Raw genomic sequence first — 13,548 nt, 5'->3', positions numbered from 1 at the left:
AGGAGACCATTTGCCATTATGGCCTAGGATACTTGAGAAGTATTTCAGATAAATACACTGTTAGGAGTTCTTGAAAGTATACATAGCATACATGGCTTGACCTCTGGAAAAGTCCTTGACCTTCCAGGTAGTAGCTTTTGCCATAGGAGATGGATTCTGTTAGTTATATTGTTGTGCCCAGATCGTGACCCCCAGAGAGACCACCAAAGATGAGCATGCCGGAATGCAAAAGCAAGGTTTAATTCTGGATATCCAAAAGCAAGACAAGCCTAGGCAGGGACTTCCAACGCAGTGGAGGCTGGAGGAAGCGCCCACCTGTCTGCAAGCTCAGTTTTTAAAGGGAAAAGTCACAAGGTTACATCATTTAGGGGTGCTAGTACAGGTACAATTCTGATTGGCTCGCTTCTAGGGACTTCTAGAAATTACTTCTAAGGGAGTGGTTGCCTGCCACCATTTCTCATTGGCTGCCCTCAGGTGGGGGCATTTCTGTGATTACACAGTCACTATGGAAACTAGGGTTGGGACATTCTATGGTCAAGCAGTTGCCTAGGGGGCCAGGGAGAGGACATTCCATAGTCCAGCAGCCATTACCTCCTGACTACCTTGTGACTCTGTACTCTTACACTTCCTGGTTTCTGGAATCTGAACTGACTGGTCTCAGTAACTTCTGGCCTGTTCTCAAAAGGAGAAATCTTAGGCCTTAATTTTAGGGTCAAAGCATTTTGGTCTTATTTCTAAGATGGCTCATTTTGGTCTCACATTTCCCCCTTCTCATGTGCCTAATGGAACCCAATCATGGGTTTTGGACAGTTAGCTCCTAAGTTGTTTTTAGGCTTTGTTTTCTAATTACTTTGTTTCTAATTACTTGTTTCAAGCTCAACCCTAAAAACGTATGCAAGAGACTGAGTAAAAGAGTAAACTTACATACCCTGACTACAATTAAAAAACTTGATTACTTATGACTGACTATTTATGTTCTCTAACAGTCTACAAAAGTAGCCTAAAAACAATACCTAAAACAAATCCCTCTCTAATAATGGCCATGTATAGTTAGCCATCTTGTCTCTATGCCAGGGAGTTTCATTTTGACTCAGCATTTCAGCCTTTTCTGAACAGGGAACATGGGTGATGTATTCTCATCTGGAACTGCTTCGAGCTGGCATTGGGGTGCCGCTTTCAGGGGCCCCAAACGGCTGAAAAGCTAGTCAAAGACTGGGCAAGGGGGAATTCGTCAGAAGCATGTAGCTGCCTGACCCCATAGGGACAGGGAAGAACCATGTTAGCTGGGCTGGTCCACGTCAGCTTTTAGCAAGTCTGGAGCTCACAGTCGTCTAGAGCACACAGTCGTCTGGAGCAGTGGAGTCAGCGACTGAAACCTGGAGATGACTGCCAGCTGAGTAGAAATCTGTTGAAACAAATTTAAACTAGGAACAGAAGTTAAAATTTTTGAACTTATTTGGAACCATTAGGTCCATACCCTTAGTAATGGGAAAAGCAGTAGTCCCAAGACCAGGAGAGAGGAAAAATACCATCTTTAGGAATACTTCACTGGGGTCCTTTTGACCTCTGTGAAGTGGGTCTAGGTTTTTTATGACTCTTTTGATCCTTTGAGGCCTACTTACAAAATGACATAAAAGTTTTAAATACATTAGTATTACCAATCTGCACTGAAATCCATATTGTAGACAAAGCAGGTAATGGGTATCTTGTAAAACAGCAGAAGTGGACTCATACCTTTGAGTCCCAACAAGAACTACAGATTTGGGTTAAAAGCTTGCGCATTTTCCTTCTGTCCAGAAAACCAGGTATAAATTGGTAAGAGATTTTTGACCTGATGAGAAGCACTTTTAGGTTTACATTTAGACATATTTAGATGACATTTAAAACAAATCCAAAATATTGAGCTTGTGACTGAACAGTAAGTAGTCATTGCTCTACCAGCTCATCGGGGTTCCTAAATGTTAATTAAGCTCTGAACCATAGAACAGGAGAGTAATCTGAAACATATCTCATTTTAGACTCATATCTGAACCTTTATGACTTACTTAAACTTTTATATCTTAGAACATTTTCATAAAAGTGAGCTAACAAGCTAGTTATAGCCTTGCAGAAGGATCTGGTTGTGTGATGCTGCCACGCTGACATAGAGCTAGCCTGGCCATCAGTACTGTCAGAGATCTGAGAAGGATAAACTATATCTGAGTGCAGACCAAGAAGCTTCCAATCCTATAAATTACAGGGACCAATCCCTACCCAGGTCTCCATAGCGTTGGAGGTACCAGTCAGGACAGCATAAATCTTCTTCCGCCATCAGGTCCATAAGGCAGAGTATTTTTCCTATGGAATAGGGACATGGAAGATTGACCTTGATCACGCAAAAGGGTGTAATCAATTCCAGTGTCCTACTGCTTGTCCACAGTCTGGGCTGGGTCCTGGCGGCAGGCGTTGCATTGGGGCATCTTGCCCTGTGGTCAGTGTTGTCATAATCCAGGCAGAGACCTTATGGTGCCTCGTACGTAATCTTCTTTGGAGACCTTGGGTCACTGCTAGGATCTGGAAGCCTGTCTGATATAGTAAGCTTTTAGATCAACATTTAAATGCCATATTCTTCAGATCTCTGAAGTATGAGGGCTGTCCAGGTATATCTGAATAGACAAACTTTGTTTCTAATTACTTGTTTCAAGCTCAACCCTAAAAACGTATGCAAGAGACTGAGTAAAAGAGTAAACTTACATACCCTGACTACAATTAAAAAACTTGATTACTTATGACTGACTATTTATGTTCTCTAACAGTCTACAAAAGCAGCCTAAAAACAATGCTTTTAAGTTGAAGCTCTTCTAGCATCAAATACAGGTTCAGTAAAGAAACCAAAACAAAATATCATTTTACAACATTCTTAAGCCTGAACGTACCTTGGGTAAGAAGAAACATTTTTTTAAGCCATTGGTTTTTAACTATAAAAACTGTTCTTAAAAGACTGAGATCTCTCAAATGTCTTCCACCACTGCAACTAGACTCTTTTTGGAACTCGAGTCCTGCCATACATTTGCAAACCTCAGCTGTTTCCTATGATTCCTTTATGTTGCAAAGTTTGGCTGCCAGAGCAAGGCATATTCCTGTGAATAAAAGCATTGATGTGCAGCTTTAATATTAATCAAATACCTTATTTATTAAACATATGTTGCCATCTATTTAAATTTTCTAGAAACTTGCTGTTGAACACTTGGTAAAGACATAAGTATTAGGTGTTAACCCGAGTAGATCTTTATAACCTTAGTAAAAGATGGCTGCCAGCCACATGGCTGCCCATGTGGAGGGAGCCACGTGGTTGCTGTTTAAAGCTCGTTTTTCTAAACAATAATTACTTGCACATATACACACAGTTGGATCCAAGTTACACACATACATACATACAGTTAAAGCTTGCTTACATTTTCAAGTCACATGCCTGTATACATACACACATAAGCAGTTTGCAGAATCATTAGCCATTTTTAAGATGAAAACAAATAAGAATTAACTTTCAAATTCAGTATTTGCAGGTATAAGAAACCATAACAAACAGTTTACATCACTTCCCCTCTGACCTTCTACGACCTTCCATGTACCCTCAGTCCGTTCCTTTGATCCCTCAGACATTTACTCCAGACAAATTCCACCTTTTCTTTTCCTTCAAAACAGAAACTCTTACCAAAGTCTTTCTTGTGATTTCCCTCAGTACTCTAGAATATATTGTAAAGTTACAATATTTTAAACAAGAACAGAAATACATGCACATACCATAACAAGAATAACTCAATTTGCATCAGCACTGTACCACAGACAAACTGTTGGTGACATTCCATTCTTGGAGGCAGACCTTGATTAGGTTTTAGCCCCAGGCCAGGTCTTGGGAGCCCCACCCAACAGCATGGAAGAGAATGGGGAAAGTGTGCACCATGGAGACAAAAGATTGCTGTTAACCTCAGACCCTCAAGTACACTAGAACGGCAGACTGAAAGTGACTCCATGCCCTGGCTGGGCCCACAGACCTGTAGGCCACTCCTCAGCTGTGACCCTGGAGGGGCAGTTAGTTCTCCACCAGCCCCCACACTGAGCTCCTTGAGGCTCCTGCTGGCTCCCGCCAGTTCCGCCCCATGTCTACACAGGAGCCCAGCCAGAACCTGCCCGCCATATCTGAGCCCCACAGTGCTCACAGCCCGCTCTAGCACAAAGCCATGCCTAGTTCCCAAGCAGCCAAGCCTCTACTCCACAGCTTTTTGAGCGAGCTGGGGCCCTGAACCCGCTGCATCTAGGCCCCGTGATGCTCACAGGCCGCCTAGCCCTCTCAGCAGTGCCCTGGGTCCCCCAAGTAGCAGCTGTGCAGCCGCTGCCTGCACTCATTGCAAGCTTTCTGCTGCCTGCTGCCTGTGCTCTGGTCAGAGAGAGCAAGGAAGCAATGTTAGGTTAGTCTGTGCCAGTTTAACCACCGAAGGGGTCTCCATCCCTTTGGCTGGCAATCCGGCCCACAAGTCCCAATGCATACACAAGCTCAGGCATAAAACACTCGCACATGTGGCCACAGTTCTCACACATTTATACATTTATAACAAATAACACTGACGAACAAGATAGGCAGACAAAAAGTAAGAACAAGAGCCCTACAGATGGTCCAGGCAGACGAGAGTCCGGAGAGGGAGCCTCGATAATGCCAAAGACCTACGGATGGGACAGGGAGAATTCAAGAGAGTCTCCCAATCCCCAGACGGATCCCTCACAGGTGTCCAAACAGACGGACCCCTCACGGGCATCCTAACAGACGGACCCCTCACGGGCATCCTAACAGACGGACCCCTCTCGGGCGTCCTATGACGGGGGGGACCTGTGAGGACCCCCGCGTCCTGATGAGGGGTTGGAACGTCTTCCAACTCCTCCAGGTCACCTTACAGGCGCGTCCGCCAAGATGAGCCTGTCCGATTCAACCGCCGGCTTCGGATAAGAAAATGAAAGTAAAAGGAAAGCAAAGACAAGAAAATGGAGCGCTCTTACCGATCGGTGCAGATGGACCTCCGGAGCTCTTAGGGGTCCCGGCAGGGGGTCTCTGGGGGTCCCGGAGAGCCCCCAAATGTTGTGCCCAGATCGTGACCCCCAGAGAGACCGCCAAAGATGAGCATGCCGGAATGCAAAAGCAAGGTTTAATTCTGGATATCCAAAAGCAATACAAGCCTAGGCATGGACTTCGTCCAATACATCCAATGCAGTGGAGGCTGGAGGAAGCGCCCACCTGTCTGCAAGCTCAGTTTTTAAAGGGAAAAGTCACAAGGTTACATCATTTAGGGGTGCTAGTACAGGTACAATTCTGATTGGCTCGCTTCTAGGGACTTCTAGAAATTACTTCTAAGGGAGTGGTTGCCCGCCACCATTTTTCATTGGCTGCCCTCAGGTGGGGGCATTTCTGTGATTACACAGTCACTATGGAAACTAGGGTTGGGACATTCTATGGTCAAGCAGTTGCCTAGGGGGCCAGGGAGAGGACATTCCATAGTCCAGCAGCCATTACCTCCTGACTACCTTGTGACTCTGTACTTTTACACATCCTGGTTTCTGGAATCTGAACTGACTGGTCTCGGTAACTTCTGGCCTGTTCTCAAAAGGAGAAATCTTAGGCCTTAATTTTAGGGTCAAAGCATTTTGGTCTTATTTCTAAGATGGCTCATTTTGGTCTCACAATATTTTCCTGTGGCTTGCAGCAAATATTTTATTTTATGAAGCAACTAAAACTGTCTTGATAGAAATAAGCATTTTGGGTTCCCAATTACAGAAAAATTTGAAAAATTAACAATAATTAAACCTTGGTTTATGAACATTGCATGTTGAAAGTTTGTTTTCCTCCTTGTATGTGTACTTTTAACCTTCCAAAGTATGTTATCTTCTTCACTACAAGTCATTATTGTAAAGATAAGGGGATGACAGAGCATATAAACTGGTTATGAAACAAGTGAGCAACATGAGTTGAGATTCAGAGAACCCACATCATAGTGGGCATAATAGTGCAGTTACATTGGAAGTGCTCTTGCAGGGAGATGGGAAGATGAGATAAGAAAATTCTCAGAAGTTTCTCTGGCATGTGTAGTGGCAAAAACTAAGACACATAATCTAAAGTGGGCTGAACAACAAATACCATCAGAGAAGTTATCATCTGCATTTCATGCACAAGCATTGAAAATTTTCCCCATGAGAGATATGTATACAAACACATCAGAGACAGAAACACTAATACACAGCATATACACATGCAATCTATGATAAATATGTAACTATAAAAAAGCCAACTATTGCCACAGATAGATTGAATTCAATGAGGGAGATCATAAATACTAAATTGCCTAAGGAACCTGGAAGCATTCATTAGCAGATGTGAAAGTATGTCTTCTGACAAAACACAAGCTTTCAAACTGTAGAAGCCATTGCATTTAAATTTGTACATCTGACTGTTTTGAGCTCCCTCCTGAATGCAATATCACTTCCATGCAGGCTGATGGAGGAAAACTGCCAGCTTATTTTTGCCGTGTTATTTGTCATTGAGGAAATGAGCAGAAACTCCCATCTTTTACTAAACAGCTCTCTAGGAATTGACATTTACAACCTTCCATATGCTGAAGTAAAGGTTCTAGAGAGTGTGTTTTATTGGCTCACAGATTTGAGCATTCTCATCCCTAATTACTTATGTAGAAAAGAGAGCAAATCAACTGCTTTACTTAGAGGAATATCATGGAAAACATCCAAACTCATTAGGACATTACTGTATCTTTACAAATTTAATCAGGTGAGTAATAGTTCCATGAGTGATGGGTAGGCAGGTCTCTTTTCACACATTATAACTATGTGCAAAATGAAAGTGAGAGATTTTTAATTACTCACTATAAAAGAACAACTACAGAGACAGATGAAGACACATCCATATTTTTACTTTGAAATGCAAGAAAGAGGATGGACAGTGGAGAGGGTGACTGAAATCTTGAGACTTCAGTAAATTTGGGGAAACTTTCAGGGAATGATATATGACTTTAAAAACTGTTGTGCAGATTTTCTTTTTTGTTTTAGTTAAGAATTTTTTTCTCATTCATTTTACACACCAATCAAACACTCCTTCCCTCCTCCCACTCCCCCAGGCTCCCTCTCCCAACCCACCCTCCACTCCCTCCCAGAAGAAAGCAAGGCCTCCCATGGGGAGGCACATCCAGTAGAGGCAAGTCCAAGCCCTTACCCCTGCCTCAAGACTGTAAAAGGTGTCCCATTATGGGTAGCGGGCTCCAAAAAGCCTGTTCATGCACCAGGAATGGATTCTGATTCTACCACCAGAGGGCCTCCCAAGTAGATCAAGCTACACAATTGTCTCACCATGCAGAGGGCCTAGTCCAGTCCCATGCAGGCTTCACAGCCATTGATCCAACTTTCATGAGTTCCCACTAGTTTGGTTTGGTCATCTCTGCAGGCTTCCCCCATCATTATGCACTGATGCACTTGCTCATAGAAACTCTCTTCTTTCTTTTTGACTGGACTCCTGGAGCTCCACCTGGTGTTTGGCTGTGGATCTCTGCATCTACTTCCATCAGTCATTGAAGAAAAGTTCTGATCTCTGTGGCAAGCCAGTTCAATTCAGGTACCCTCTCCACTATTGCTAATAGCCCAGGCTGCGGTCATCCTTGGGGATTCCTGGCAACTTCCCTAGCACTGGGTTTCTCTCTATCCCCATGATGATTCTCTCTATCATGGTATCTCTTTCATTCCCCATTCCTCCCTGTTCCAGGTCAACCACCCCATTCCCTTTTGTTCTCAGCCCCTATCCCCTACCCTCCATTGCCCACCCTTCATCCCCAGGTTCCTCATGAAGATCTCTATTTCCCTTTCCCAGTGCAGTCCATGCATCCCTCTTTGAGTCTTCCCTGTTACCTTCTCTGGAGTTGTGGGTTGTTGCTTGATTATTCTTTGCTTTTTGTCTAGTATCCACTTATGAGTGGGTACATACCATGTTTGTCCTTCTGAGTCTGGGTTACCTCACTCAGGATGATATTTTCTGGTTCCATCCATTTGCCTGCAAATTTCATGATGTTTTTCTCTGCTGAGAAGTACTCAATTATGTATATATACCACATTTTCTTTGTCCATTCTTCAGTTGAGGGGCATCTAGGTTATTTCCAGGTTCTGGCTATTACAAATAATGCTGCTATGAACATAGTTGAGTTCATAGCCCTTGTGGTATGACTGAGTATTCCTTGGATATATGCCCAACAGTGGTATAGCTGGGTCTTGAGTTGTATTGATTTGCAATTATCTGAGAAGCCGCCATATTGATTTCCAGAGTTACTGTACCAGTTTGCACTCCCACCAACAGTGTAGGAGTGTTCCCCTTGCTCCACATCCTCTCCAACATAAGCTGTCTGCAGTGCTTTTGATATTAGCCATTCTGACTGGTGTAAGATGGTATCTCAGAGTTGTTTTGATTTGCATCTCCCTGATAATTAAGGATGCTGAAATTCTTCCTTTGAGAATTCTCTGTTAAGCTCAAATTTTTAATTGGATTGATTGTTAGTTTGGTGTCAAGTTTCTTCAGTTCTTTATATATTTTGGAGATCAGCCCTCTGTCAGATGTTGGGGTGGTGAAAATCTTTTCCCATTCTGTAGGCTGTTGCTTTGTCTTATTTAGTGTGCCCTTTGCCTTACAGAAGCTTCTCAATTTCAGGAGGTCCCCTTTATTAGTTTTTGCTCTCGGTGTCTGTGCTGCTAGTGCTATATTTAGAAAGTGATCTCCAGTGCCAATGCATTCAAGACTACTTCCTACTTTCTCTTCTATCAGGTTCAGAGTAACTGGATTTATGTTGAGGTCTTTGGTCCCCTTGGACTTAGTTTTGTGCATTGTGACAGATATGGATCTTTTTGCAATCTTCTACATGTTGATGTCCAGTTATGTCAACACCATTTGTTGAACATGATTTCTTTTTTCCATTGTACAATTTTGGCTTCTTTGTAAAAAATCACATGTTTATAAGTGTGTGTGTTAATGTCACCATCTTCAGTTCGATTCCATTGGTCCACATATCAGTTTTTATGCTAATACCAAGCTGTTTTTATTACTGTAGCTCTATAGTAGAGCTTGATGTCAGGGATGGGTGTTGCCTCCAGAGGTAGTTTTGTTGTACAGGATTCTTTTAGCTATCCTGGGTTTTTTGTTTTTCCATATGAAGTTGAGTATTGTTTTTTTCTAGGTCTGTGAAGAATTGTGTTGGAATTTTGATGGGGATTACATTGAATCTGTAGAATGCTTTTGGTAAGATTGCCATTTTTATTATGTTAATTCTTCTTATCCAAGAGCATGGGAGATCTTTCCATTTTCTAATGTCTTCTTCAAATTCTTTCTTCACAGATTTAAAGTTCTCATCATACAGGTCTTTCACTTGCTTAGTTAGAGTTACTCCAAGGTATTTTATATTATTGTAAAGGATGATATTTCTCTGATATCTTTCTCAGACTGTTTATCATTTGTATATAGGAAGGCTACTGATTTTTTTGAGTTAATCATTATCCTGCCACATTACTGAGATGTTTATCAGCTCTAGGAGTTCCCTGGTGGGATTTTTGGATAACTCATATATACTATCATATCATCTGCAAATAATGAAGGTTTAAATTCTTCCTTTCCAATTTGTTCCCCTTGATCTCCTTTTGCTGTCTTATTGCTTTAGCTAGAAAGAACTTCAAGTAATATATTGAATAAATATAGGGAGAGTGGACAGCCTTGTCTTGTTTCTGATTTTAGTGGAATCACTTTGAATTTCTCTCCATTTATCTTCATGGTGGCTGTTGGCTTGCTGTAAATTGCCTTTATTATGTGTAGGTATGTTCCCTGTATTCCTGGTCACTCCAAGACCTTTATCATGAAGGGGTGTTGAATTTTGCCAAAGGACTTTTCAGCATCTAATGAAATGATCATGTGGTTTTTTTCTTTCAGTTTTGTTATATGATTGTATTACATTGACAGACTTTTGTATGTTGAACTATCCTTGCATCACTGGGATAAAGCCTATTTGATCATGTGGATAATGTTTTTGATGTGTTCTTGGAGTCAGCTTGCCAATATTTTATCGAATATTTTTGCATCAATGTTCATGAGGGAGATTGGTCTGTAATTCTCCTTATTGCATCTTTGTGTGGCTTGGGAATCAGAGTAACTGAGCCTCATAAGAGGAGTTTGGTAATGTTCCTTCTGTTTCTATTGTGTGGAACATTTTGAAGAATATTGGTAGTAACTCTACTTTGAAAATCTGGTATAATTCTGTGTTGAAACTATCTGGTCCTGGGTTTTTTTTTTTTTAGGTTGGGAGACTGCTTCTATTTCTTTGGGAGTAATTGGTCTATTTAAATTGTTTATCTGGTCTTGATTTAACTTTAGTATGTGGTACCTATCCAGAAAATTGTTCATTTCTTTTAGATATTCCAATTTTGTGGAGCACAGGTTTTTGAAATATGATCTGATGATTCTCTGGATTTCCTCATTGTCAGTTGTTATATCCCCCTTTTCATTTCTGATTTTGTTAATTTGGATGCTCCCTCTGCCTTTAGGTTAGTCTGGATAAGGGTTTGTTTATCTTGTTGATTTTCTTAAAGAACCAACTCTTTGTTTCATTGATTCTTTGTATTGTTGTCTTTGTCTCCATTTTATTGATTTCAGCTCTCAATTTGATTTTTTCCTGGCATCTATTCTTCCTGGGTGACTTTGCTTCTTTTTGTTCGAGAGCTTTCAGGTATGCTGTTAAGTTACTAGTGTGAGAGTTCTATAACTTCTTTATGTGGACATTTAGTGCTATGAATTACCCTCTTAGCACTGCTTTCATAGTGTCCCATAAGTTTGGGTATGTAGTACATTCATTTTCATTGATCTCTAGGAAGTCTTCAATTTCTTTCTTTATTTCTTCCTCGACCCGTTGCTGATTCAGTTGAGCATTATAAAGTTTCCATGAGATTGTAGGCTTTCTGTAATTTTTGTTGTTGTTGAACTCTAACTTTAAGCCGTGGTGGTCTGATAGAATACAGGAGGTTATTCCATTTTTTTTTTTGTATCTGTTGAGATTTGCTTTGTGACTGAGTATGTGGTTAATTTTAGAGAAGGTTCCATGGGGTGCTGAGAAGAAGGTATATTCTTTTTTTGTTAGGATGGAATACTCTGTAGACATTAATTAAGTCCATTTAAGTCATAACATCAGTTAGGTCCCTTATTTCTCTGTTAAGTTTTGATCTGGCAGATCTGTCCAGTGGTGAGAGTGGGGTGTTGAAGTCTCCCACTATTAATGTGTGGGGGTTTATATATGATTTAAGCTTTAGTAAAATTTCTTTTCCATATGTGGGTACTCTTGTATTTGGGGCATAATGTTCAGAATTGAAACTTCATCTTGGTGGATCTTTCCTGGGATAAGTATATAATAGCCTTCTTGATCTCTTTTGATTAATTTTATTTTGAAGTCTATTTTGTTAGATATTAAGATAGCTGCACCAGCTTGCTTCTTTAGTCCATTTGATTGGAAAGACTTATCCCAGCCTTTTACTCTGAGGTAGTGTCTATCTTTGAAGTTGAGGTGTATTTCTTGTATGCAGCAGAAAGATGGATCCTGCTTTCATATCCATTTTGATAGCCTGTGTCTTCTTATAGGTGAATTAAATCCATTGATATTAAGGGATATTAATGACCAGTGATTGTTGATTCTTGTTATTTTTGGTGGTAGTGTGTGTGTACTTCTCTTCTTTCAGGTTTACTGCTGTGGGGTTATCTATTGCCTGTATTTTCGAGGGCGTATCTGACCTCCTTAGGTTGGAATTTTCCTTCTAGTGCTTTCTGTAGGGCTGGATAGGTATTGTTTAAATCAGGTTTTGTCTTGGAATGTCTTGTTCACTCCATCTATAGTGACTGAAAATTTTGCTGGGCATATTAGTCTAGGCTGGCATCCATAGTCTCTTAGTGTCTGTATTACATCTGTCCAGTTCCTTCTGGCTTTCAAAGTCTCCATTGAGAAATGGGGTGTTATTCTGATGGGTCTGCCTTTATGAGTCACTTGGCCTTTTTCCTTTGCTGCTCTTTATATTCTTTCTTTATTTTGTATTTTTAGTGGTTTAATTATTATGTGGTGAGGGAGCCTGTTGTCAGGAGTCTTCCCTGATGGCTGGCAACTGAGGGAGAGATGAGTCAGGGTTTCCAGGACTGCTCTTGGATGTGACAGGGGCTTTCTCCCAAGGAAAGAGACTGTACTTTAGGTCAAGTATATTTTTCTTTCTATCACTAGCTCATTCCTTCATGCCCCCACCATTTGCTTTCCTGATCAGCATGACCCAGAAAGAACACCCACAACTTTGATCCATGCTCATGTTCCTTTACCCCAAATGCTCTCAGCTCCTGTCATTTCTCACCTGGTGATTGACTTCTGCTCGGATTCCAGAAGAGGCAGGTGTGGACTATGCCTGGGAGGCCTGTTCTGAGTCAGGATGGAACTTACGTTTTGATGATGCTGTTTCATTAACTCTTTATGATGTCTGTGATGGATATTAGAGCATCTCTGGACTGAGGATCTGGGAAGTGGGAAAAGTGAAAGCTGGGGTAGATGACCCTAAGCTGTGTCCAGGCTCTGAGTGTCCAGTTTGGAAATTCTGTGAACATCAGCATAAGTGAGGACTGCCGGGAAGTGAGAGAGACTGTTAGATAGATAATGGGGAACTTCCTTTGTAGCATCCTTATAGAGGAGAAGGACTTAACAGTTTGAAACCGTGTACTAGTTAGCATTAACTGTCACCCTGACATAGCCCAAAGTCATATTGGTGGAAAAAGAGTCCCAACTGAATAATTGCAACTTCATGTCTATGGCCCATCTTTATCAGGTTGGGATGTGGACATGTTTTGATGGATTGTCTTAATTGGTTCAGGAGGGACCGAGTCTCTTTGGGCAGCACCATCCCTATGCAGATGGTCCTTGCATGTATGAGATAGAAAGCTAAACATGAGCCAGAGTGTGAGCCTGTGAATGAGCCACAAAGCAGCATATTTTCTGCCTTAACTTCCTTCAGTGCTATACTATGACACAGCCCTAGAAGGAAATAAACACTTTACTCTTTCCTAAGCTGCTATACTCAGGAGAAAAGAATACAACAGTGTATTGGGAAGAGCAGAAGACATGTCAATTTGAATCAGTGTTCTTTGTACTAGAGAACAGACCTTCAGCAACCTGTGGACAGAGAAAAGGAAGGCTTTAGACACCAGTGCTGGGCCAGAAAGTGTATGTGCAGCCCCTGTATTAATCTACTTCCTTTGACTCTCAAGAGAAATGTTCTAGGACTTTCCTCTGAAATTTTCTGAGCACAGGGCTCCTTCTGAAGGTGCTATCGTCAGGATGTACACTATTTCAACTTATGGACTTCCTAGGAAAAATCTGAAACCTTGTGTAGATCCAACCTACACTAGAAGGAAATGGGAGTTCTGAAGAGCACAGTGAACCTGATGACAGGCCCTACATCCCACCTGTGCTG

Source organism: Peromyscus maniculatus, chromosome 1 (assembly GCF_049852395.1).
Source record: "Peromyscus maniculatus bairdii isolate BWxNUB_F1_BW_parent chromosome 1, HU_Pman_BW_mat_3.1, whole genome shotgun sequence".
NCBI lineage: Eukaryota > Metazoa > Chordata > Mammalia > Rodentia > Cricetidae > Peromyscus > Peromyscus maniculatus.
Note: the sequence above shows the minus strand (reverse complement) of the source record.